The 25,829-nt window shown below is 43.6% G+C and overlaps 1 long non-coding RNA gene and 1 pseudogene across 1 annotated transcript; both read right to left on the bottom strand.

Moving 5' to 3' along the window:
* Positions 1–5,742: 5,742 nt before the first annotated feature.
* On the bottom strand, positions 5,743–12,854 carry LOC139567573 (uncharacterized). Its single transcript, XR_011673426.1, has 2 exons — positions 6,782–12,854; positions 5,743–6,661 (listed from the first exon to the last, which is right to left on the bottom strand). It is a non-coding gene; the product is annotated as an uncharacterized lncRNA (long non-coding RNA).
* A 4,993-nt stretch (positions 12,855–17,847) lies between these two features.
* On the bottom strand, positions 17,848–25,613 carry LOC139567572 (platelet endothelial cell adhesion molecule-like; annotated as a pseudogene).
* Between the last annotated feature and the right edge of the window lie 216 nt (positions 25,614–25,829).

Below are 25,829 nucleotides of genomic sequence, written 5' to 3'. Positions count from 1 at the left end.
GGGTCTGACACCCTTTTGCCACTAGAACAGCCTGAATTATTCAGGAGATTCTACAAGATGTCATGTTCCAGTCTACGTTTTTCCACTCCTCAATTGTCTGGTGTTGGTGATCGTGTGCCCACTGGAGCCACTTCTTGTTTTTAGCTGACAGGAGTGGAACCCGGTGTGGTCGTCTGCTGCAATAGCCCATCCGTGGCAAGGATCAACGAGTTGTGCGTTCTGAGATGCCACACCACTGTTGTACTGCACTGTTATGTCTGTTTGTGGCCTGCCTGTTAGCTTACTCATTAATTGCCATTCTCCTTCGACCTCTCGCATCAACAAACTGTTTTCGCCCACAGGACTGCCGATGACTGGTTTGTCGGTAAACCCTAGACACCGTCGTGTGAGAAAAGCACAGGAGGGCAGCCGTTTCTGAGATACTGGAACCGGCGCGCCTGGCACCGATGATCATACCACACTCAGAGTCGCTTAGGTCACTTGTTTTGCCCATTCTAATGTTCAATTGAACAGTAACTGAGTGCCTTGATGCCTGTCTGCCTGCTTTATATATCAAGTTACGTCCACGTGACTCACTGTCTGTAGGAATGATCCATTTGTGAACGGGTGGTGTACCTAATAAACTGTCCGGTGAGTGTATAGCGAATGCTAAAAGATTTGGGGAAATTTTCTTTGTATTCACACTGCCCTTGCCTTTGAATGAGGACTCGACACTTGCCAGTTCACCTATTATGTGGTCCGAGTACTTTTTGCATTCACATTGCTACTTTTACTAAAGAACCAAGATCTTTGTCCAACATTTACTCAATGCACTCTGGGTTTTTACAAAGTGCAGGACAAGCCATTCCATCAGAACGTGTTATCGGACAGCTAAATATGCCTACAAATAACTAATAAATCACATTTAGTTAAAAGATGACATAATAATTGTAATCAGAAGATACTATTAAAGTAAATATTATCAGTAACAGAATAAATCCAATGTAGGCTGCTGGCCCTTTAAGAGACATTTTGTACCCTATGTTGTGATTCTCACCAAATACATCACCTTCTCACACTATTGAAACCCCACAATTGAATAAACAGCTTATGAAGCTCTCAGCCTATCTATCACATATTTCAAACAAATAATCTGAACTAAAAACTCCACACATATTTTAACATTTCTGTTCATCCTTAACAATCACTACTCAATATCCAAAAACAGCACACGTTTTTTTCGGGCAAACATGGATTATGGCAGGGGAAACGGTGTTGCAGTAGTCTAGTGTGTGATGCGGGAATAATGAAAAGCGAACATAGGGAGCTTTGTATTCACATTGCCCTAAAAAAGGTAACCAGAACAGTTAGCTTCAGGGGCTCCTTTGGAGTGTTTACGCTGCACAAAAAACATTATGTAAACTGCACAGAGTACACAAAAAATGTCTGAAAGGGACCAAGTGTAGAAACACCCTTAGACCATTCCTCCATACATAACCTTTCCATATCCTTGATATCCTTCATCTGCGCTTCAATTCAAACCACAAGTTTTCAATGAGGTTCAAGTCCGGAGACTGAGATGGCCATTGCAAAATGTTTATTTTGTGGTCAATTTACCATATATTTGTGGATTTTTTTTTGTGTGCTTGGGGTTATTGTCTTGCTGGAAGATCCACTTCCGGCCAAGTTTCAGCCTCCTGGCAGAGGCAACCAGGTTTTCGACTAAAATGTCCCAGTACTTGGCAAAGTTAATGATGCCGTTGACCTTAACAAGGACCCCAGGACCAGTGGAAGCTAAATAGCCCCAAAATATCAAAGATTCACACTATATTTTACAGTAGGTAGGAGGTACTTTTCTGACCATAGCACCAGTTCCAATTGAAGTGCCAATGCCGTTTAGCATACTCCAGCCGGTGCTATGGTCCGATGACATAAAATAGAGCTCTTTGGTCACACACACCAGTGATTACCTCATACCTACTGTAAAATATGGTAGTGGATCTTTGATGTTATGGGGCTATTTTGCTTCCACTGGTCCTGGGACTCTTGCTGAAGGGGTTACTGCACATGCTGATTTGGCCTCGTTTTTTGGCTTGCTCCTCAAGAAATCCTGGCGGCCATGACCAGTGGTGTAGTGCAATTAAAACATGTAACCTTTATTTAACTAGTCAAATCAGTTAAGAACAAATTCTTATTTACAATGACGGCCTACACCCGCCAAACCCGGACGATGCTGGGCCAGTTGTGCGCCGCGCTTTGGGACTCCCAATCACGGCCAGTTGTGATACAGCCCGGAATCGAACCAGGATGTCTGCAGTGACGCATGCCTCTAGCACTGAGATGCAGTGCCTTAGACCACTGCGCCACTCGGGAGCCTAAATGAGAGCAATATTTCTTTTTAGGACCTCATAATTCCTCAAAGTTTGTATTGACAGATGTGGCCTATTGAATATCGATGTAGAATAGGCATAAAATGCATCCTCCAATTGCAATGTCTGCCTATGCCCACACAGGCCTATTATCTCAATAAAATGTTCAGTTTTTAATACCCTCAAACACCAAGTTAGGCATACAGTGGCAAGAAAAAGTATGGGAACCCTTTGAAATTACCTGTATTTCTGCATAAATTTGATCTTCATCTAAGTCGCAACAATAGACAAACTCAGTGTGCTTAAACTAATAACACACAAATGATAGTATTTTTCTTGTCTTATTGAATACATCATTTAAACATTCACAGTGTAGCTAATTGGAGTCAGGAGTCAAATCAATGACACGAGATTGGAGATTTTGGTTTGAGCTGCCCTGCCCCATAAAAAACTCACAAAATTTGAGTTGGCTATTCACAAGAAGCATTGCCTGATGTGAACCATGCCTCGAACAAAAGAGATCTCAGAAGACCTAAGATTAAGAATTGTTGTCTTCCCTAAAGCTGGAAAGGGTTACAAAAGTAACCTCAACCCGATTGAGATGCTGTGGCATGACCTCAAGAGAGCGGTTCACACCAGACATCCAAAGAATATTGTGGAACTGAAACAGTTTTGTAAAGAGGAGTGGTCCAAAATTCAGGTCTGATCCGCAACTACAGAAAACGTTTGGTTGAGGTTATTGTTGCCAAAGGAGGGCTAACCGGTTATTAAATCCAAGGGTTCACATACTTTTCCCAACCTGCACTGTGAATGTTTACACCGTGTGTTCAATAAAGACATGAAAAGTAATTGTTTGTGTGTTATTAGTTTAAGCAGACTGTGCTTGTCTATTGTTGTGGCTTAGATGAAGATCAGATAACATTTTATGACCAATTTATGCTGAAATCCAGGTAATTCTAAAGGGTCCACATACTTTTTCTTCCCACTGTACCTCATTTCAAAATAGGCCAAGAATAATTCTTCCCGTTTTACCGGTGAAAATGTCCAAACTGCATGCCGATCATTTGATCTCAATCAGTTTCATGGGAATATGCATTTAGATCTTCTTGAATTACTGTTTCATCAGCAAATTAAAGCAGATAGTGTTGAACTATAAGCCTTTCTTGTAGGCCTATTGGCAAAGCATTTTTCCTGCATAGTAGTGTGCGCTGTTCAGTTTTGGCCACATGAGGAAAAACGTGACTATTCATTTTCAGACAAGAAATGACTGAGGTGTTTTTGGTGTAACATATTCGTTTTATTTAAACTTTATTTAACTAGGCAAGTCAGTTAAGAACAAATTCTTATTTACAATGACGGCCTACCAAAAGGCAAAAGGCCTCCTGTGGGGACTAAAAATAAATACAATATAAATATAGGACAAAACACACATCACAACAAGAGAGACAGCACTACACAAAGCGAGACCTAAGACGACAACATAGCGAGGCATCAACACATGACAACACAACATGGTAGCAACACTACATGACAACATGGTAGCAGCACAAAACATGGTACAAACATTGTTGAGCACAGACAACAGCACAAAGGGCAAGAAGGTAGAGACAACAATACATCACACAAAGCAGCCACAACTGTCAGTAAGAGTATCCATGATTGAGTCTTTGAATGAAGAGACTGAGATAAAACTGTCCAGTTTGAGTGTTTGTTGCAGCTTGTTCCAGTCGCTAGCTGCAGCGAACTGAAAAGAGGAGCGACATTTATGTGTGTGCTTTGAGGACATTTAACAGAATGTGACTAGCAGAACGGGTGTTGTATGTGGAGGATGAGAGCTGCAGTAGATATCTCAGATAGGGGGGAGTGAGGCCTAAGAGGGTAAAGTTAGATCAAAGCTGAATCAATGTCTCACAAGATCACATAATGATTAATAAGTATTTGACATAACAGAACTGAATATAATATCATATACTGTAATATAGTAGGCCTATCTGGGACGGCAGGTAGCCTAGTAGTTAGAGCGTTGGGCCAGTAACCGGAAGGTTGCTAGATCGAATCCCCAAACTGACAAGGTAAAAACCTGAACAGGGCAGTTCTGTTCCTAGGCCTTCGTTGTAAATAAGAATTTGTTCTTAACTGACTTGCCTTGTTAAATAAAGGTTCAATAAATTCAATTAGCACCATTGTGAGAAGTGAATCTATTTCTAATAATAATAAGTGATGAGTAGACTATTAGGAGTAGGCAACAGACACAGATCTAGATGAGGGTTATTTTAAGCGATTTGAGCACCCTTCGAATTGCGGCACTGAAAGGACAGCACCCTAACCAAGTGGTCACATACTCTCCTGTTCTGGGTTCCACTGGCAAGAGGGGTCCATGCATAGCCGCGGGAAGTAGGGGCGCTGAAGCACCCCCTGAAAAATATATATATTTTAATTACATTTTTCACAAAAGTTGTGCACTGGGCCTTCAATATTCCTGTATTAGCAGACTGATATAGCCATCTACAGTGATGACATAGCACCCCCAAATTACTTTCCGAGGCTATGGGTCCGTGGAGTTTAATGAACATCAAGGCCTACACCCAGTGATTTTATTTTCTTATATTTTTGTTGTTGTACTTTTACTCCTTTTTCGCCCCAATTTTGTGATATCCAATTGGTAGTTACAGTCTTGTCCCATCACTGCAACTCCCCTATGGACTCGGGAGAGAGCCATGTGAGAGCCATGCGTCCTCCAAAACACGACCCTGCCAAGCCGCACTGCTTCTTGACACACTGCTCGCTTAACCAGGAAGTCAGCCGCACCAATGTGTCGGAGGAAACACCGTACAGCTGGTGACCGAAGTCAGCTTGCAGGCACCCGGCCCACCCCAAGGAGTCGCTGGGAAAAGGGCGCGATGGGAAAAGGAAATCGCGGCCGGCCAAACCCTCTCCTAACCTGGACGACGCTGGGCCAATTGTGCGCCACCTCATGGCTCTCCTGGTCACGGCCGGCTGTGACACAGCCTGGGACACTCGGGAGGCCCACACGCGGTGAATTTGGAACCTAGATCTTGCTGGTGTGATAAGGTTCACGCGGTGTATCAGTTTGTTTCTGTAGCACTCTGACAGTAGGGTTAAAGTGCATCGTACATGAGCCCTAAACCCATAAACTGTTTTGAGGACAGCCATTCTAGCAACCCCTGGTATATTTTTATGTCTGCGGCTGTTCTTATTACGTTGCATTTGGCCCGCTCAAAGTGGGCAAGCCTCCGACCTCTGCACACACGCCTACAGTTATTCATCATTCGCGCCACCACCAGAGAGAAGACAAGGAAGAAACCACCATTTACCTACCTAGAGGCTGCTTTTGCCTACATACGTATTTCGTTTGTCATTCTACCATAGAGTATTTATGGTAATTAAATATCATTTATTTAGAATTGATCAGAATACATTTTACAGCAACATCCCTGGCCATGACAGAAGCCAAACATGAGTTGGATTGGGGGTGTGGTTTGATGTGGGTGTTTCATGGGTGTGTCCTTGGTACCACCAAGACACACCCATCTGTCGGAACCTTGTCCGCAGGTGTTTTCCCCCACTCAGTCAAACAAACAAACCTCCTGCAGGTTGAATTCCGGAAGAGGCTTTGAATAGGTCAGTAGCTTACAGAGTAATATGAGAGGAATGCAATTGCTGAATTTCTGTAGATATTCTAAACTAAGTGTTTTGTTAACTTTCAAACATAGTAACAGGTCCATGTAAAATAAACAACCTTTTACATCAGGGGTGTCAAACTCATTCCACGGAGTGCAGTGTCTGCGGGTTTTAGTTTTTTCCTTTCAATTAAGACTTTCACAACCAGGTGAGGGGAGTTCCTCAATCAAGTACAAGGGTGGAGCGAAAACCCGCAGACACTTGGCCCTCCATGGAATGAGCTTGACACCTGCTTTACATAATACCATAGAAGCGGTGTTCTGCTAATATAACAATGTGCACATTTCACCTTTCATTGTCATTCCCAGCCAATACAGACAATGTGCCTATCGGCATTTTGTCTGGTGGTAATGGGGCTACTTTGGCAAACATATCAGAGAGGTCATACCTTCCTGTGTGGTGTGTCCCCTATCAGTAATTCCCTGATCCTGATGCAGAATAACAGGGTTTCTTCCTCCCCATTCCATAATAAAAAAGACAATACAAGTAAAAGTTTTGTCAAGTAAAATGTTTATGTGGAGTGCCAGGTCTCTCTCCATTCAGAGACATCAGTATCAAGCCCGTAGGGACCTCATCTTGCAAGTCCCCATGTGCTGGCTCCATACATGTTTCTGTGAACACATACAGTACACACAGCCAATGTTCTATTACCAATGGAAGCTAGGGATAGGTGATATCTGACACACCAACATATACTATGTTGAAGTTTGAACAGGTGATTCTAAACCTACCTAATTCTGTTCTCCCCATTGATGACCATTGGTGAGCTGGCACGAGGTGAGGTCTTTGCCACCGCCCCATTGATGGGCATAGTAGCATAGATCAGCTCCTGTCCCCTGAAACCTGGCCGCAAGTGGGTCTTCCAGCAAGACAATAACCCCAAGCACACATCAAAATCCACAAATATATGGTAACTTTACCAGAAAATCTCTATTTTTGCAATGGCCGGCTCAGTCTCCTGTGGTTTGAATTGAAGAGGGCAGTCCATACATGCAGACGAAGGATATTAAGGATCTAGAAAAATTCTATATGGAGGAAAGGTCTATTGGGAAATAGCCATGACAACTGGTTAATCAACGTATTCAGTGCAGCGTCAGCATAGTGATAACCATGAATAGGAAAAAATAATTATGTGTGCTGATGGCTCCTTATTTGGGATGAGCTAGCTCCTGTGACCTAATCGTCGCAGACTTTGTACAGTACTTCCTGAACACGTCACAAAACACTTACTCATACCAGGTTGGTATTATGGCCAGCAATGTTGTAATTAATTAAATTCAACTTAACACTGTCAGTTTCAATTTCATGAATTGAAAATAATAATGTAATATTTTCTAATTCATACATGGTGTTTCCATTCAGTAACCCTGACATTTGATGTTATACAGTACAATATAAAATGAGGTAACAAATAATATAGTATTATATTGTTTACATTTACGGTAAGCTAGCATAAAACCTTTTACACAATTTTTGATACTGTCATTGTAAACCTGTTTCTTAGACTTCAAATCAAAGTTGACTTGTTGTCTACACAGATTTGCAGATGGTACAGCAGGTGCAGTGAAATGCTTGTGTTTCTAGCTCCAACAGTACAGTCAGTAATACCTAGCAATAAACAACAAAAAAGAATACACACGTCATTTTCTTTAAATTAAGAAATATCAGAACGAACAATGTCAGAGACCAGAATATGAATATAGAGCATATATAATGGTGTGTATAGACAATATGGACAGTATATGAATAGATAATTGACCCTGTATAGCGTCTTACTGTCTTGTTCTTATTTCCTATTTTTGTGTTTTTGTTCTACCTTATGTTATTTTTAGTGCTAAATCATATTGATTACTGCATTGCTGGGTTTGGTGCTTGCAAGAAAGGCATTTCACTGTACTTGTGCACGTGACATTCAAACTTGAAAAGCTGTACACAGCAGTAGCTATATAAGTTGCGTGTTCCGAGATGTGTCTCCTCGTCCATAGTAGGCTATTGGAATTGAAATGTTTTATTTAACTGATTTTGGATGAATATTTCCCGTGATAGGTCAAATGTTCTATATCCACAGACAAGTGCTGTGTGCTCCTTGACCTCTCTTATCAAAGGGACACCTTTTATTTATTTTTTATTCCTCACCTTTGATTTTCGACAAATACACTACACTAAGCCTTTTAGACCTAGATTTTCTTGTGATCTTTTAGGCATGAATGTGACAGTGTGCTGGTGATGACTAACAGAACCTCTGCGGCTAATTGGCTATGTATCGTCCTTGAGTGCACTAAAAGCTGGTCACAGTATTGGTCAATACTGAAACACTGATGACATACATACTCTACAACCGAGTCAGTCATAAACTGTGCATTTTCAGCATATATTTAATAAAGATGGCTTAGGGCAAATAAAGCGTACACAAAGTCCATTTTAACAGCTGAGCTGCATAAAGGCCAATAGACCAGATAAGGACGTGCAAACAATCTAAGTGCCAGCATACCAGTGACAAACTGGTATTCTTTCTCTGCCCTATGGGCAAGAGCAGACAGGGCACTTCTTTCAGACAGGTTTCAGCCTATGTTAAGTTCTTGTATTCATTGCTATTGCCCAGAATTTTATTTTGAACCCAGATGACAAGACTTTTCATCACCCTTTCAAAGAAATAACGTGCATGATCTAAGAGGTGTAATTCACACCTGTCTATTAGTTACAGTGCACGATAGGCCGTTTAATTGCATTCCCTTGCTTAATTTCAGATAATAGAATTCTTAAATGTTTGGCACCATAATGCTGTTTACATAGATGTGTTTTCCTTCCAAACACAGACAGATAACACAAATTCACAACTTTTCTGCTTATGTACAAATACTAGTAGGTGTCATGACTAACATCGCATTAAAGGGTGCCAGCTCTTCTCACAGTCATCTAATCTGTCACACGATTGGCTGATGAACTGATTTGACAGTTGCTCCGCTCACACTTGGTTTGTCCACACCATCTCAACTACTGTCATGCGAGTTAATTATTTTCCGCGCTGTTTTCACAGTCAGTCCAATCTCCCTCCATTAATATAAACACACTAAGTACTAAGTCGGCTACTCTGTAATGACAGATAGACAAAACAAATATACAGGTTTCTCTCCACACCCAATCACCACATGCCCGTATTAGCAACACTCACAGTGCCTGCAGGGCAGGAACAATAGAATTGGGCGTGAAGGGTGGCAGGATGTTTATCTATTGTTTTATTTGATCTGTAAGTCAATATGCGAATTATATTTCAAATAGAAGGATGTATGAGCACTAACTGTTACCCTGGTCCCCGACATTTCATTAGGCCAATGATACTATATGTTTGAGCTATAAAACAATGCTATTTGGCTACATAACAGTTATATTACTATCATATTATAGGCTACTCTCATATTGTCTGATCCAGCAAAACATATTATTCCACTTCCCATTCTAGATGTGAAAAATGGTGCGCACAAATTAACCGAATTTATTCATCCAAAAGCACAGCGTCATGATTCCATTAACACAGGCCAACAATCGAAGCACTCAAGCGATGTTACGGCCATTCCGGTAATTTCCTTTAATTAGTCTTTAACAGGCTTCTGACCACGATATATATATAAGCGATGTTACGGCCATTCTGGTAATTTCCTTTAATTAGTCTTTAACAGGCTTCTGACCACGATATATATATATGTGAGTGAGCGAGTGAGTGTGAGAGTGGGAGAGAGATAACTGGGGACATTATGTAAATGGCCCTTAGATCGAAGAGAGTTTATTTGTGGTTGTCATGCCAATGCTGCCATTACAGTTCCACAATGGCCTTGAGGTTATCAAAGAGAGGAAATGACCATTTAGATAGATAATTGACGGTAGGTTCTGTTGTCGAGACAACGAGAGATGATTACGAGGGTATGTCTCGGTGTTAGCTGACATGTTCGTAAACAACGCAGGATAGACATTATGCACCATACTCGAGGAAGCAACACTCAGTGGAGGGAGGGCTACGAAGACGTCACAGTTGTATGAACGCGTTTTTAAGGTGTGAAAATTGTGTTTATCTGTTTCTAAGAAGACAGTTAGTTACTCTGCAAGTGCTCTAAGTTTTAGATGGCATAGGCCTACATTTATTATAGTTTCACAAAAACAACCAAATAGGATTCTCCTCTCCAAAATAAACAAAAACAGAATCAGGGTTATGTATTTGAAACGCGTCTCAGAGTAGGAGTGATGTCTGATCTAGGATCAGTTATAGCTTTTTTAAATCATAATAAATAACATTATGGACACCCTAGATCAGCACTACTAAGCTGAGAATTGGAGATATGTGCTCTTATCGCTCTTATGATTCAAAACTATCTGACACATACTACTTTTAGTCACAAGATGGCGGAACCCACACAACAATAACTCCCCACAGCGAATGTCTGTGTGGAGGATAAGGCTGCAGTAACTTTCTTGTATACACGTCACTGTATTTTTAAGAGGATGCTGCCCTCTACTGGCCATGCTGAATATTACAACAATCATAGACCACTATATTAGATATTGGTTACTTTTTTATTTAACCTTTATTTAACTAGGCAAGTCAGTTGAGAACAAATTCTTATTTCCAATGACGTCCTACCCCAGCCAAACCCTAACCCGGATGACGCTGGGCCAATTGTGAGCCGCCCTATTGGACTCCCAATCACAGCCGGTTGTGATACAGCCTGGAATCGAACCAGGGTCTGTAGTGATGCCTCTAGCACTGACATGCAGTGCCTTAGACTGCTGCCCCATTCGGGAGCCCTTACAATGGTGTTGTAATTTACAGGACGATTGTAACCATTCTCTATTAATATAACGTATTGCATAACACACCGTAATAACGTAACATACGATACTCAAAGTTTAGAAGGATATTTAAAAAAACAATTTTTTTTTAACATTACCTTGACTTTACTTGGATAATTCTGTGTGTTAGAAAAACAGTAACTGCAGTAAGAAGGTAATTTATAACCATGTACAATTCTGTATGTCTGAGTCACTTCAGGCCTGACACTGTTCTCCCTCCAACTTTCGACACACTTGGACACAGCCTGTCAGGATGTGACATCACAAACACCATATACCATCAGGCTGAGCAGCTGGTGACAGGCAGATCCTCTGTTTACATTCACTCTTTTTCCCCCATAGTTATTGCCATAGTGTGATTCAAGGATGGCCCTACAGGAGTGTGCCCTGGTTTGGGTGTGGACCCAGTCTAGTGACAGTAGGGAGGTTATCAGCCCACTCACACTGACCTGCAACGGAAGTCTGAAAGGGGGATTTTTTAGCCATCATGACAGAGCATAACTGTCATGCTGTCCATTTAGGAGATCAAAGAGAACTGCGTTCGAGGGAGGGGCCAGGCTAACTGAACTCTGTACCAACCTCTATGGTTATGAGACATGATGAAAAGGTAAACAAAGATAAGAGTCTACAAGGTATGATAGAACTATACAGCAAGTCCTAATTAGGATTTGTGATTTTACTTGGCTATAAAATTATTCAAAATATCTACAGCTTACACGAGTCAACAATTTTCCTTGTAGGGAAAAGGTACAGAATACAAGAACAATATGAAAATAAGGACTGTGGTTAAGGTCGGGGGCAGAGGTGGGGAGAATTTAGTTTGTGGTCCTAGTGTGAGGGGTCGCGAGGGATCAGAGGTAACCTTTACTCCAGGTCATGGTGCTCCTGGTGATTGACCTCCAGCATGTCCTGGTTGACTCCGGTTTGGTCACCGTTGAGATAGGCGTACTCCACTGAACCCTGCTGAGACAGAGATCCATCCTACTGAATATTGACACACTGCACTGCTCAACAGTGTCAATTATGTAAACACGGTCACAACCAAAGTCAACAGCGTAACTAGCCTCAATACCATCACACGCAGAAAAGTCTACACCGTAACGCAACCCAAATCAAAACTATTACAGCACAACTCTATACCATCACATTGGAACACAATCCGATTCTCTCAAGGCAGGCGAAAAATCCATCCGCAACTGTTGAAAGTGGTCCTCACAGAATACGACACCGTATTTCACCAAGGCTTCACAGAATACGAAACGATATTTCTCCAGGGGTAGCTGCACACATTCAAAAACACACAATGAAATGCCTTTATCGCTAAAAACCACCTCACCACAATCTTGGCTGCTCCTCCTTTTCCATCAAGGAGTGAATTAAGTTTAGACCATCATGTCATATCCTGACTCATTATGTCAAATTCCCCTTCAAAACAGATAACCCGGCCTTAGTCCCTCAGCTCCAAGTAAGAGAAAACAGTGTGGACTGTAACGAGCTGTCTGTAAATCACTGATGTGTCTTGGTGAGTAGCCAGAGGAGGACATCGTGTTGGTTGAGGTTGAGCTGTGCATGGAGGTATAATTTGACTGGGCCTTTTGGCTGCTGATCTCACTGGGAAGGAAGCCCTAGCCCAAATTCCCTTTGTTCTTGCCTGGATACTCTGACCACAGCTTCCCTCTCCTGCACAGGGAAATTACTAGTACCCAAGAGCCTCAGCCCACAGAGTGACTAGGGCTGGTTGGGAAAGGGAAGGAGGGAGGGAAAGAGGGAGAGAGGGAAGGAGAAGGTGTACCCTGTGGCCTTGATTATGTCACTCCTCACCCTTTTTTGTCGGCTGGAGGAAAGGTCAGTTGCTGTTACTGAGTGTGTTAGCCGTGTGCGTTTGTTTTCACAGTGCCTCAGTCACAGAGAGTAAAATGTAAGACACAGAGACTCAAACTGTGCTTACATAGTTATAATGGTCACCAGGTGCACCTGGGAAAACAAGACACAGGATCAGGGAAGAAGGACAACCTCTAGTCCATTACAGAGATGACATAGTGTATAACCTGTGTCTCTGTGTGTGTACTCTTTCATTTGATAAAGGAATGAGGGACTCCCATTATGTGTATTGTTTCTCATCCCAGCACCAGTATTCTCAAGTTCAGGATGTGCATATCACCCTCCCTTTCCTCTTTCATTAGACCACATTCGGAGGGCATTGAATAATAATCATTCTCTGAATTATTATTCATCATGATGACTCATTTGACAGTTATGACGCCCAGGCCTAGTTGCTGACTCATTGGTTCCCTTGAAGCAGAGCCCCTTTTTTTTTATCACAGCAGGGGTATAACTATGCCAAAAAGCAACAAGTGCAGTCCCTGCCCTCTTCCTAAACACTCACCCTTATCCTAAACACGCACCCTTATCCTAAACACGCACCCTTATCCTTAACACTCACCAATTCACCAGAGATGAGAGTTACAAACAAAAGGTATGTTACGGGTTTTATGTTAAATTTGGGTTGATAAAAGGTACATTTCCACATGGACTGCTTCACTGACAAATTCAACTTGGATGGTGTCTAAAAACAGGAACTTCCTGCTAACAGCAAGAGGAAATAGTCACCTTCAAACAGACCCCGCTGGTCCGGCAGGTCTGGATACAATAATGAATACCTCACCTTCTACCTCCTTTTACTCACTGCTGGTGGATGAGGTGAGTTATCCCCATGGCAACATCAAGTGTTTTGAGACCTAGTTTAAAGCACTTTATAAATGTAACCCATATTTACAAGGTGTTGGGCTCACCGGATGGGGAGTTCTGGACTTCACTGTACACCGATTCTGTGCCTTTTCTCAGAGGAACTGCAAAACATAGAAACAAATTAATGTAACAATGTTTGTTACATAATTGTAATATGTTTAATTGTTACATAATTGTACCACTTAAACATTGCTCATGGGCACACACACATTAGATAACCATCATCACATATCCCTTCATTACAACTGTTTGTTACGAACATTTACTTGTTAGTCTCTTAGCAGATGCTCCATCTCTTGGCAAATCATTGTACTGGATACTTAAGGACAGGGGAGTAACCTTCACTGGGGATGGGGAGGGGGGGCATGTCCCCCCCCCCCCACATTCTGAAATTGCATTATTTTTCCACCAGTTTTATCATTGGTATGCGATACAAAAGGAGGCAAAGGTGTGCTTTAGGACCATGTGGACGTCTCCGAGCGGTCGCGTAGGCTGTTTAGTGTTTATCCAACTGGATAATAATTAAATAAATATTATGTCCCCCCCACTTCTAAAACCAAAGTTGCGCCCCTGCTTAACGATAAGCTCAACCAACTGCCATAGCAAACCCATGGGGGCCAACAGAGTATACTAATCGAGGGGGGTTGGTACCATAGAGAGTAACCTGGCAATTAGTTCAGCCCTTCCTGTTTATTCGCCAGAAGAGGTTTCTGGAAGCCTGATCACCATGGTTATCACACAGGTTACTGTGGAGACGGCTTAATTGTGGCCAATTAGACCCCCCCCCCAGGAAATGGCGCTGAGTCTTATAAGCTGAAATAATGACGGCAAAGCAAACTCTTTTGTGATGATTCGCTATGAGTGCAGGGACAGAATGAGAGAGGGAAGAGGTAGAGAAAGAGCTATGAGAGGGAGGGAGAAAAGGGGAGCAAGATCAAGGGAATATGAGGGAGAGGTAGCCGGAGTGAAAAACTGATGTGTGTGTGTGTAGTCACCTCTGGCAGGGTCCACAGGTTGACAGTGTACCACTTCAGTGTACTCCACATCAGGCTCATTATTAGACACTGCACTGCTCTCCCCATCACAGGCGATAAGCAGTAATAAGGGAGTACTAACTAACTCTCATAGTAGTGGATGTGAGTTTCTCTTTCAAACAATCCCCTGGCCTTGTACACAGATAATAGCTAACATTCGCCAAAGCAAGCTAGCTACTGATAGTGTAACCCTAGTAACAGTACAGATGAAAAATGATCAGGCCTACTGTAGAAATTGTTGAAAACTAGTCTAGGTTGGAACTGTTGCTGTTAAAATACAATAATAATTGTTATTCTTATCTGGAATAAACTGATTGAAGCAAGATGTTTTTTGGGGCAAACACACAGTTCTGGGTTGATCATCTACAGCAGGAAGCGGTCTCCTGCCTGACTGAGAAAGCAGTAGATGTTCTGGTCCAGTTTGTCACTACATATCTATGTGAGTCAGGGTTCTCAACTCTGACATACTTAACAAACATGTACAGAAACTGTTTCAAGGCTGAGCATGACCTCAGTGTTGTACTGTCAAAAACAGAGCCCAGAATAGACCTGCTCTCATTAGGACTGTGTCTGTTTTCTGGTCTACAGATGTGATCAATCACTTTATTCCAGTTCAGAATAAAAAATATTTATTGTATTTTAACAGCAACAGTTCCAACCTAGACAGATACAGTGGGGAGAACAAGTATTTGATACACTGCCGATTTTGCAGGTTTTCCTACTTACAAAGCATGTAGAGGTCTGTCATTTTTATCATAGGTACACTTCAACTGTGAGAGACGGAATCTAAAACAAAAATCCAGAGAATCACATTGTATGATTTTTTAAGTAATTAATTTGCATTTTATTGCATGACATAAGTATTTGATCACCTACCAACCAGTAAGAAATCCGGCTCTCACAGACCTGTTAGTTTTTCTTTAAGAAGCCCTCCTGTTCTCCACTCATTACCTGTAGTAACTGCACCTGTTTGAACTCGTTACCTGTATAAAAGACACCTGTCCACACACTCAATCAAACAGACTCCAACCTCTCCACAATGGCCAAGACCAGAGAGCTGTGTAAGGACATCAGGGATAAAATTGTAGACCTGCACAAGGCTGGAATGGGCTACAGGACAATAGGCAAGCAGCTTGGTGAGAAGGCAACAACTGTTGGCGCAATTATTAGAAAATGGAAGAAGTTCAAGATGACGGTCAATCACCCCTCGGTCTGGGGCTCCATGCAAGATCTCACCTCGTGGGGCATCAATGATCATGAGGAAGGTAAGGGATCAGCCCAGAACTACACGGCGGGACCTGGTCAATGACCTGACGAGAGCTGGGACCACAGTCTTAAAGAAAACCGTTAGTAACACACTACGCCGTCATGGATTAAAATCCTGCCGCGCACGCAAGGTCCCCCTGCTCAAGCCAGCGCATGTCCAGGCCCGTCTGAAGTTTGCCAATGACCATCTGGATGATCCAGAGGAGGAATGTTGTCTGATGAGACAAAAATAGAGCTTTTTGGTCTAAACTCCACTCGCCGTGTTTGGAGGAAGAAGAAGGATGAGTACAACCCCAAGAACACCATCCCAACCGTGAAGCATGGAGGTGGAAACATCATTCTTTGGGGATGCTTTTCTGCAAAGGGGACAGGACGACTGCACCGTATTGAGGGGAGGATGGATGGGGCCATGTATCGCGAGATCTTGGCCAACAACCTCCTTCCCTCAGTAAGAGCATTGAAGATGGGTCGTGGCTGGGTCTTCCAGCATGACAACGACCCGAAACACACAGCCAGGGCAACTAAGGAGTGGCTCCGTAAGAAGCATCTCAAGGACCTGGAGTGGCCTAGCCAGTCTCCAGACCTGAACCCAATAGAAAATCTTTGGAGGGAGCTGAAAGTCCGTATTGCCCAGCGACAGCCCCGAAACCTGAAGGATCTGGAGAAGGTCTGTATGGAGGAGTGGGCCAAAATCCCTGCTTTCTGTACCAAATATTAAGTTCTGCTTTTCTGATGTATCAAATACTTATGTCATGCAATAAAATGCAAATTAATTACTTAAAAATCATACAATGTGATTTTCTGGATTTTCACAGATGAAGTGTACCTAGGATAAAAATTACAGACCTCTACATGCTTTGTAAGTAGGAAAACCTGCAAAATCGGCAGTGTATCAAATACTTCTTCTCCCCACTGTATGTTTTTAATGGGGGAAAATAAACATTAATACATATTTATATGGATATTTAATTTAATTGTTATTTGTTTTAGTCTATATTGCATTTGTTTTAGGCATAAGGGCAATGAAATGTACGTATAGTTGCATATTTTCCTAATCTTGGGTCCCAGGAAAACATAGATTTTCTCATTTGGGTCCCAGGCTGAAGAAGTAAGAACCCCTGATCTACTCTGATTTGAAGTGGATCATAGCTTTCACCATGATTCACCTGGTCAGTCTATGTCACAGAAAGAACAGGTGGTAATATTTGGTATACTCAGTGTAGCTATACAGCATTATAGACATTCATTGGTATCTCATAAAACAAAATTTGCGCTATTGACACATTGCTAAAAAAACAGTTTTATTGTAAAAGTGCCTCTTTAAAATCAATCAATTAACCAAACCCAAAATATATACACACATTTCTATTGATAGACTAGTGTACTGTATATACAGAATCAGATCTATGCATTTAGACACGCACACATTGTTTTTGGACAAACAGACTATTAGACAAATGGGCTAGTTCCATCATTCGATAGACATGCAGTCAGACAGGCAGACAGACACAGTGAGGTGAGAACACAGGACAAAGACAGTATGTTGATAATGACAGGAAAGTACAGCTCTTCCAGACAGCAGCAGGAGAGGAGAGGGAGCAATGGGGCCAGTTCAACTGTCTGTCACTGGGACTGATGTTGACAACAAGCCCCTTGGTGTCAGCCATATTGTGTCCACTACACCTGTACCTTCTGAAATTACATCTACAACACATAACAAAGTAGTAGTATTTTCTACTACTATTTTTGGCCATTTTTCCCTCTCTAAAATGTCTGTGGGGATTTTTTTGAGCCATAGTTCCAATTGTTGTCATCCTTGGATTTCATCCAATATATCCTTTTCTTCAACCAAGTGGTGCAAAATGTTTGTTCTTTTTTGGTTCAAACCAAAAAAGTCCCTCCCTCTGTGGGGGTTCTCTACACTGTTGCTGGGAGACTGTTGCTGATGCAAGCAGGAAGTGATGCCACACTATCTCGCGTCCCATTGGTCGCTCTCCCCTCCATGCCGTCAAAAGGTGGCGCTGCGTCTGTAATAAGATGATATGGCCACTCAACAAACACTCAACACCTGACACAATCACTACTGAACACAGTTGCCCTGTAGCTAGCTACATCCTGCAAACCACTGCAGAATCTGCACATCTAACGAGGCATGTTTGCTGAAGTAAAACATCAATTGTTAAGACCTGTATCGATTTGTATATAAGGAACTAAGCTACTTTTCCTGTCTAAACACGCGCACACACACACATATCTACAGCTGGACGGTAAGACCATTCATTTTTGTTCCTCTAACAGGAAAATATGAGAGGAGATGCAGAGAGTTAAGAAGTCACCTAAGGTCACCTCAGAGGCACACCGTATGGGTGTCATGGTATGGACTGACCTTAGGATGACGACTTCTGACACCAACATGCTACAAGCAGCTAGCATGCTAACGGCTAGCATGAAATGGAACACATGAATGGGGGGTGAGACAGACGGTGGCAGTTGAATGTCGGTTATGGTTCGAAGCATGACGATAGGTCAAGATGGAACACACAGGAGAGAGTAGGAGAACGGGCTACCTTCGGGTGGGTTATAAACCTCCATAGTGCTGTGGGTAAGACTCACTGTTAGAGAGTCATCTGATTTAGGGCTCGAAGGCTTTCTGAGAAATGGTGAACATAAAGTCAACGTTGGCAGTGACACAACAGGAGATCATTTCTTAATTCTAGGACCCTTAAAGCTTATTAAAAGGGACAATCAAAGGTAGTTAAAAAAAAATCAGATCACACCTAAAATGAAATGGTGCTTATCGTTCACATTTATTTGGGATTGAGGCATATGGCCGGATCTACATAACAGATACCATGGGACATGTTTGAATGTAGTCAATAGAAGATCTGAAAACATCTGACAAACTTTTCATTTTTGAGTGAACTATCCCTTTAAGGCCCATTGGCTGTGCTGTATGTGGCAACATGGTGCTAAGCACTGACCAAAAACCATTGGCGCCAGCTAATGCTATCATCCTAGATAGCCACTATCACAGAAAACTACTTAGGAAATAGGCAAGCCAACTCACACTGACAGTTCAGTTGCGTTCTCTCTCTTACCTATACAATAAGAAGAAGGGGATGAGAGAGAGAAGAGGTTGTTCATTCATAGTCAGACACCAGCAAAGGCCTGTGTTACTGGGGGACTGTAGGTCTCTCTACCTCTCTTGGAATTGTAGCGCAGCACACAGGCGAGGACCAGGACAGCCATCACTAGCAGACAGCAGGCCACGATCAAACATTTCTTCCACATTGCCATCTTCACTGTAGAGAGATAGAGGAAGGGAGGAAGAGTGGGAGAGGTAGGGAGAGAGATGCAGGGAGAGAGGAGAGGTAGGCAGGGTGTTTGTGAGAGGAAAAGGGTAAAGGTTGAAAGACAGTTAGGGTGGGTGGAGATGAGGACAGAGTAGAGAGAGGGGACAGAGAAGGATGGTTGAAAGAGAGAAAGTCAATCTTAAAGTTCAGAGTCAAATGTCCATCTGCTTCCTCCTCTTGGGGTCTGAACTTAAGTGTCCCCTTCATTCCCCCTCTCCTCCTCATCCCCCTATCTTCTGCCTTGCCACTGTAGCTGCCGTAGTGCCAATATGGGGGGAAGCAGGCTGGGTCTAATTGCTCTGGCTGATGAGTGCTAGCCACGTCGTGCTGAGGAGTCACAACCCATGGGAGGTTATTGCGTTGCCACTAGCATCCGGATTGACTGTGCTCTCGCGTTTGCCGTCGGCACTAACCACACCACAGGACATAGAGGGCAGAGTGGCTACGGGCCAAGGTTAGCTTAGCGGCGGGGAATTTAGCGTGGCTCATGCTAATCAACGCCACAGCAGAGGAGCTCATTGGGGTTCGTTAATAGTGGGGTCAGATAACCTTGCTGGCAGGCACTGGGGTGGAGGGATCAGATCAGATGGAAGTAAACTTGTCAGATGTCACTGAAGCAGCCCCTGAACAGTGTTGTGAGAAGAGCAAAACTGTCGCTGCTGGTCCAAAGAGGAGGGTCTTTCGTTTCTACACAAGTGGTACTGTGAACGCAAACTAAACTAGACTGGTGCATCCAGTAAGAGCAGTAAATAAATGTGTGTCTATGGTGGAGCGTGTGGACTCCCGCTGTGTGTGCTGTTTGCCTGTCTCTCAACCTATTGTGATAAGTACAGCAGTGCCTTGCTCGATCTTCTCAGTGTGTGTGTGTGTGTGTGTGTGTGTGTGTGTGTGTGTGTGTGTGTGTGTGTGTGTGTGTGTGTGTGTGTGTGTGTAACTCTCCCCATCTACGGTGACAGGCTGACTCTGGACCATGGTAGTGTAGTTGAAGGCCTTGCAGTAGTAGGTGCCACTGTGCTCATTCCCCACTCCCTTGATCCGGTGGGACGCGCTGGATTGGGTTGAGGTGGTGAACAGCGGCTGGTACCACTTAAAGGTGACGGGAGGGGAACCTTCCACCCCACAGATCAGGTACATCTCATCTCCCTCTGCGACCCCCGACAGGTCTGGGGTGATGATGAGTCCTGGATTGGACAGAGGCACTGGGAGAGGGGTATTTCTGATGATTAAATAAGTGTGCAATAATGCTACAATCATGCATGAATGTGCTTAATGTTGTATACCATTCCACACTTTAACAGGCTCAGCTATGACTGCAGTGTTTGTTGCTGACCAACGTGTCGACTTTGGGGTTGTTCTGTGCCTCGTATTTATAGTCCTGTGTGTCGCTGTAGTGCTGGACGGTGATAGGGAAGATGGCCTGATGGTGCGGCTGCTGCACGGTGGTCGAGTTAACCTCAGAATACTTCTTCCACAAGGTGTAGTCGATGGGTAGGCTGCCTCGGTCTGAGTGACAGCGCACCTAGAAGGGCTTTCCCACGATCACTCTGCCAATGGCCGTTATCTCCGGTTTACTGTCAAGAACTGGGTAATGAATAGAACAAGGAAAGTGACTGAAATTACAAAATGGACTGTTAATGTGGAGAGGTTACCTTCCAATGACATCAACATTACTTAGCAGCTACACACATGACCACACTTAGCGGCTACACTTAGCAGCTACACGTATGACTACACTTAGCAGCTACACGTATGACTACACTTAGCAGCTACACGTATGACTACACTTAGCAGCTACACGTATGACTACACTTAGCAGCTACACGTATGACTACACTTAGCAGCTACACGTATGACTACACTTAGCAGCTACACGTATGACTACACGTATGACTATATTTAGCAGCTACACGTATGACCACACTTAGCAGCTACACGTATGACTACACTTAGCAGCTACACGTATGACTACACTTAGCAGCTACACGTATGACTACACTTAGCAGCTACACGTATGACTACACTTAGCAGCTACACGTATGACTACACTTAGCAGCTACACGTATGACCGCAGCTACACGCATGACTACACTTCGACTCAAAGGTTGTATCTGAGTCAAGAATGCCATTTAAAACAGGTGTTCTTCACCTAAAAGAGCAATTTCCCACATTAACATTTTTGATTGGAGTTCCCCTTTAATATCATATTGTTGTGACAGATACTGCATCCATACATGTTCTCAGCATATCCTTATGAATATCCTTATTTTACCAGGTAAGTTGACTGAGAACACATTCTCATTTACAGCAACAACCTGGGGAATAGTTCATAGGAGAGGAGATTAATGAAACAATTGGAAGCTGGGGATGATTAGATGGCCATGATGGTATGAGAGTCAGATTGGTAATTTAGCCAGAACACCGCGGTTAACACCCCTACTCTTATGATAAGTGCCATGGGATCTTTAATGACCACAGAGAGTCAGGACACCCGTTTAACGTCCCATCTGAAAGACGGCACCCTACACAGGGCACTGCCCTGGGGCACTGGGATATTTTTTTTTAGACCAGAGGAAAGAGTGCCTCCTACTGTCCCTCAAACACCACTTCCAGCAGCATCTGGTCTCATATTACAGGGACCGATCAGGACCAACCCTGCTTAGCTTTAGAGGCAAACCAGCAGTAGGATGTGGAGTGTTATGCTGCTGGTGATTAACTAAATGAATTTATTCAAAGACAAGTGAGATTGACTTACTTTGGGTCACACAGAAAAGCCTTATGGGCTGTAGTCGTACCTTTTGCTTGGACAGGCAGCGTTGCACTGTACTTGGAGATCATCCTGGCGTCTGCTTTACATGAGTATTTCCCATTCGTGCGCCGTACCCCTACGGCGACATATATACCATTGAAGCTGCCTGGCGTCAGTGTGTAATTGTCCTTGTAAATGGAGTATTTCACATCCGAAGCGCTGATTCTGTCAGAGTAGTTGGTTCTCTTGCCGGTTAACGTGAATTTTCAAACACCTCTGTCGGATACATGGTCAGAACTGGCTGGGAAAACAGTTCTGTTTGGTAGATTAAAAAAAACATTGATTACTCAACACTCTTGGAGGCTGAGTACATGTAAGAACATTCACGAGGAATGTTGTGATGAACATTGATAAGGTAATAGATGTGAATAGGCTTGCCCAGGTTTTCAGAAATCCTGGTTGGAGGATTCTGGATTTCCTGTTTATTCGCTCCTGATTCCAGGAAATTTCTGGAAAACCTAGGAATTTAACGGAAAGTTCACCAGAATTTAACCCTAGCCTGGACTTGGTTATACACTGATAGAACAGATAATAGCTTTTTTGATAAGCTTTTTTCAACACCACATTCTACCGTACATTTCAGATTCCTTGAAAATCCATTCACTCACCTGTAATTGTTCACGTTTTCCATTACTTGCTTGACAACATTTCCCATCTCCAAACTGGACTCAAACTCTCCAGAGTGCTCGGCCAGGGCTCTCATGCTGTGGTTGGCTTTACTTTGACCAGTACTCAGCAGAATCAGTCCCTTCCTTGCTCAGGTAGACTTTGAGCCCGGAGCTGTTACCAATGACACTGCAGATGTCCAGATTTTCCCCTTCGATGATCATTGATCCGTGTGGTTGGACAGAGATTACAGGTGTGATGCAGCTCTGGAGGACAAAACGAGGAAAATTGGTCTGGAAGCTGAAGGTTGAAATCAAGAGACTTTCCCCCAGACACATTCTATTAAGTTTCGGACATGGTTAAAATGATTAGAGATGAATTGAGATTGAGAACAACAGTAGGGTCCTGGACTAAAAAGGTATTTCAACTGAGAATCTCCACTGAATGTGTGTTTCAGTCCAAGACTAGGTTTAACCTGTGTCTTGGAAACCTGCCCTAGATGTTCACCACCATGTTCTGTTTTTGGGCTCCACTCACCTTTTACAGTGACCACCACATTGTTGCTGGCAGGGGACGGGACCGAGCCTGGCAGCAGTATGACCCTCTAGTCACAGTGTAGCTTTTGGACGCAAGCGTTTTTGAATCACAGCCTAGTCTCCACCTGGTTGGTCATAATAATACAACAATGTTAACTAGAAAAGTAAACGTGTGCGCTTGCTACTTGAAGTATTGATGTTTGTGAAATAAGTTGTAGTGGGGGTAAAAAAATATTGGGTGTTCTTGCTAAGGTTAACACACATGGTTGACTTTGACCTTCTCCTCAAAGGTCCTTGGAGTCCTTGTAGAAGTAGAAGACGATAGCGCCGGACTCCTCGGGGGCCTTACACCAAACGGTCACCTCCTCTCCCTCGCTGAACACACGCTTGTCGACGCTGAGGACTGGCGTCTGCAGGCCTGGATGGACACGAGTACGAGTGAAAGCACGCGGTCACACAGATAAAAATCACATGCCATAGACACAGAGTTATGCTTAACTTGCAAGCTTTTCAGTCCACAATAGAGAAGAGTTGACAGAGTACTAACCTGTCACAGTCAGTTTTTCAGAGTTGGTGCTTGGCTCCTTGCCCTGTATGTTCACCTTGCATTCGTACTTCCCAGTGTTGGCCACTCTGGCCATACGCAGAGAGTAGAGGAGGTCCTCTGTGGTGGTGGTACTCTTCGTGTACACCACGGTGTTGTCCTTGTAGATGGTGTATTCACGGTTCAGGAACCCAGAGCTGCTGACTAAGGCCTGGCAGCGTACCGTCACGTTGGTACCTTGGGAGACGGCGTTGCTGGGCTCGACACTTCGGATTGTGAACACTGGAGAAAGAACTCAACGTCAATGCTCCGACTGATCAAACGCTCTGTATAACAAAAGTTCTAGAAAACCAGCCTTTGTGAACTTGTACCAAAGCACATTATTTTGTGAATTCACACTTGGTAGTGGCATTAATCTTTTCACCGAGGCCATCCCCATAGTAAGAGAACAGTGCAGTAAATCACAGTGCTATATAGCTAGTCATCTTCCAGCTCCAAGATACACAGGAGATGAAATCACTCACACCAATGAATTGGACAGAAACACAGACCCTCAACAAAAACAACACAAGAGGTATTTTGATTCAGTGCATGCTGATCGCGAACTGTTTCCCCACGTTTGTCCTCCACAGAGTGCTTCTTTAGATAAAGGGGCCTCCCAGTGGAGTCTAGTGCGGAGCGGACAGTTCTGTCAGGTTGAGACCCCCAGTCCGGGGGGCTCCCGTCCCAAGGGGAACGTCCCAGTAAACAGGCCCCCGCCAACCAGAGGAAGGAAAGACATTTTGTTAAACAGGCAAACAGATGCCCTCCCAGGGGACCCATCGCTATTTTAGACACTGCCGTCCCCACCCAATGTCACACAGCAGGGCCCAGCGCCATCAAGGGGAAAACCACTGACGGGGGGGCAGACGGTATGGAGCCATAGCGGACCCCCATAGAAAGGGTGTGTGAACCCTGACCAGTCTTGGCAAAGCCAATGAGTCAACTTTCCTGCTTAGAATAGTGGTATTCTGCTATTCCAAGCACAGAATTGCTAATCTCGGTATGGTCAGGATAAGGCGCTCATCAACCACTGGCTAGCTGGACTCATTCCTCTGCCCAGTGCCAGGTTTTTACTCCCCTATCCTAACAGGAGGCGGCGGCGTGTGACACTGCTAACACATGAGTTCCCAAAGCCTTCCACAACTTTTCCAGTGTCTCGGACTCCAAAAGTGTGAAAACACTGATAAGACAACAAGATCGAGGAACCATTCTCATAGGATTTCCTGTGTGTCAATACAGTTTTAGCTGTGTTAATACTACAATTAGGGTAAATCAGTCACCTCTCAGTATAATACATACCACTCCAAAAGAAAAACCTGAAATACACCGAGTTCCCCGGTTTTGCAAACTGCATTCACTGCACTCTTGACTATCCTATTTTAAGAATCTCTTCAAAAACACTTTAATACATACGCGCCTGCGATTCCGCCACTTGGCCTGGATGGAACAGGAGGGGAAAAAAAAAATCACACTACATCAACGAAAAGAAAATCCATACTTCCTTATTTCCCCACCCAACCCAAAACCCTCCCAGAGGTAGATTATCATCAAACTTCCTTACAGGTGGAGAGGAGTACAGAGGTTAGCAGTAGTAGTTGGGTGACCATCCTGACTGAGGGCTGCTGGAGCTGCCACATCGGTGGTGGCTGTCCTGGGCTGATGCGACTGGAGGTTAGGAGGCTGAAGACTGACTTGGGGGGGGAGAGGACAGGGGAGGTGCTCTACCTCAGCCACAGAGTGGGCCGCTGGTTATCACAGCGAGCAGAGCCCTCGACTTGGCTTTATTTTCCAGTTAGAGACTGTTGTTTCCTCAGGATGTGTGAGCTGCTGGCGCTTTGCTGTTTTGGAACGTTCTCTTTCTGGGCTGTGTGTGTAGTCATAGACACTGCTCAGCATGCTTAGGGTGCAGTAGGAAGGAGCCAACCTTTGCCCCCCCAAGTGTCTGGGCCTCTACAGGTACTATGGGGTAACATGGAGTGGGGCACCCTTGCTTTTGTGCTCA

Source organism: Salvelinus alpinus, chromosome 2 (assembly GCF_045679555.1).
Source record: "Salvelinus alpinus chromosome 2, SLU_Salpinus.1, whole genome shotgun sequence".
Lineage (NCBI taxonomy): Eukaryota > Metazoa > Chordata > Actinopteri > Salmoniformes > Salmonidae > Salvelinus > Salvelinus alpinus.
This window is presented reverse-complemented; position numbering and strand designations above follow the sequence as displayed.